Genomic DNA, 2,877 nt, shown 5'->3' with positions numbered 1-2,877 from the left:
TGAGGATGCTTCTTACATTGAGCAGCCAGTTCATATCCTTGATCGGAATGAGCAGGTCCTTCAGACCAAAGTCATTCCCTTGGTTAAGGTGTAGTGAGGTCACCATTCTGTTGATGAGGTGTCTTGGGAGCGTGATGCTGGGATTTGAGAGCGCTATCCCCAACTCTTTGACGATTGATGACATGTTGTATCTTGTATGTTGTCTCTAATTTTATATGATGATGTTACATTTCCTCTTCCTTATGAGTTATGTCAAGTTATGATGATTGTGTAAATTTCGTAGACAAAATTTTTATTGGGAGGGGAGAGCTGTAAGGACCGTATCCCAGATCCTATAGCTCCATAGGCTTCCAAGGTTCTCCCGGTGGAATTCCAGCAACCCGCGACCTATAAATGGTATTTACGTGCGACTTTAAGTCACATCCTGTATACCTATGTTGACTCAACTTGAAACTTGTACCCTAGCGACCGTGCCGTCACCGCGGTTCCAACGCCGCGTCGTGCGCGCTGATGCAATACCAAGGCCAGGAGTTGTGAGCCCGCATTTATTTCGAGAAAAATACCGCATGTTGCGAATTCTGATACATCAATCAATCAATCACAAGTCAAGTACATAACCCATCCCTCTCTTACACAAGCCTTACCCAAAGTCAACTCTCTCTCTCTCCACCCATCCCTCTCTCATCCAAAATTCAACCAAGCCCATACCCTTCATGTCATTTTCTTACAACATCCATTCCTTCCATCCTTTTCATCCCATCACCCTCTCTCTCTATCTCATTCCATCCTAAGCTTCCACGAGAGAAAAAAAAATTCTAAGGAAGAAGAACTCAAGAGAAGGCCCACTCCCTACCACCCAATCTCTCATCCTAGCCATCTAAACTTCATCATCCAACCTTAAAGTGGTAGCTTAGGAGCCAAGGAGTCTAAGGAGCTGAAAAGGAGTGATATAGGTAGGTAATCTTAAGATTTCCACCGTTGACTTCTACTTGTACGCCCACTTATGGTGGGACCCACTTGATGTATGCATTGTATTGAGTTTAGGGAGGGCTCATAGTGGTGGGGTCCCTCCCTTCACACATCACTCTCCCTCTCCCTCTCTATTTTTCCCATTGCGGCCCACCTTGAAGGATGGATTAGATCCACACCATGGACGGTGGAAACCCCAACATGATGTATTATCCACACCGTTTGATCGTGTGGTCCACTGAATGTGGGGCCCACTACGATGTAAGTGAGTGGCATCCACATTGTCCAGCAATGATGGTGGGACCACCTGATGTATGTGTTTTATGTCCACGTCGTCGACTGTATGGACGTGGGACCCACCATTATGTAAGTGTTTCATTAATGCCATCCAGTCCACATGCGTGGACCCCACACCATGGTGGCATGCTATCCAGACTGTCTGTCAAATGGATGTCCAGGGCTAGATGTTTAAATGATTTATATTATAATATAAAATATTATATATATATATATATGTATATTTGGTGGGCCCCATGTGGGACCCACTTGCTTAGACGTTGGATGGCAGGTGTACACCAGCCATATAGTTGTTGTCTTCACAACAACAAGTTCTGTGGGTCCCACATGATGTATGTGTTACATTCAACTGTCCATGCGGTGGACCCCACACATGAGGTATGTGTTATATCCCAACCGTCCATCTAAATGGTAGGCCAGCAAGCCGCATGAGCAACAACAGTTGCTGATGATGTGAGCAAGTTCTGTGGTCCCACTACGAGGTAAGTGTTACATCCAAACTGTCCATCCATTTGCTCGGGACCCACTAAATGTATGTATTTTAGATCTTCACACGTGGGGTGAGGTTGGCTGGTATACCTCACACGTGTGGGGTGTGGATTGGCCAGTATACCTCACACCTGCAGTATAGCTAATGTGTTAACGTTACAAGTTCTCTAGGTTTCATCTCCACCGTCCATTCGCTGGATGGGTGGGACCCACCTTTAATGCATGTATTTTATATCAGCATCGTCCATCTAGACGATGCCATGTGGGGCCTGCTGTAATGTATGTGGTGCATTTGCACCGTCCACTACTTGGGACGGTGGGAATCCCACCTAATGTATGGGTCTTATCCACACCGTCCAACATCCTAAACGGGTGGGACCCACCCCATATGTATTGTATCCTTATTGTCCAATCTCTGGACAGTGATTGGCTGGATCACCTCACAACAGCTATATAGCCGGTACATTGACGTCAGCAAGTGGGCTGATCATGAGGCCAGTGTAATATCCTCACCATCCATCTGGACGTCAGGCAAATCCAAATATCTGGCGGGCCATGTGTGTGGGACCCACCATGATATATGCATTTTGTATTCCCTCATGCCGTCCACCTATTTTGCATCCACACCGTCCATCCAATTAGCGAGCTTGTCTCATGCCTGAGATTAAAGATGAGGTAGATCCGTGTATCAATTGGACCACACTGTAGAAAACAATGGAGGATTGAATTCTTACCATTGAAACCCTTTTGGGAGTACGGAAGTATTGGATTAGTATGAAAATTTATTTATTTTTCCACTTAATCAGGTCCTTGTGACCGTATGAACAGATTGTATGGAAAATAAACGTTATGGTGGCTCGTGGGAATTCTATCAGTGGAAAACATTATCTCCTCTGTTATTTCTGGTATGGTCTAGATGATCTTCCATTATGATTCATTTGGGTAATGCTCTAAAATAACCTTTTAAAATAGATGAATGGTGTAGATGGCGCAGCACATGTGATGTGGCCCACTTGATGTATATGAGGCCCATTGGTGCGGCCCATGTGATGTGGCCCACTTAATGTATATGAGGTCCATAGGTGCGGCCCATGTGATGTGGCCCACTTGATGTATATCAGG

Source organism: Magnolia sinica, chromosome 10 (assembly GCF_029962835.1).
Source record: "Magnolia sinica isolate HGM2019 chromosome 10, MsV1, whole genome shotgun sequence".
NCBI classification, from domain to species: domain Eukaryota; kingdom Viridiplantae; phylum Streptophyta; class Magnoliopsida; order Magnoliales; family Magnoliaceae; genus Magnolia; species Magnolia sinica.
Note: the sequence above shows the minus strand (reverse complement) of the source record.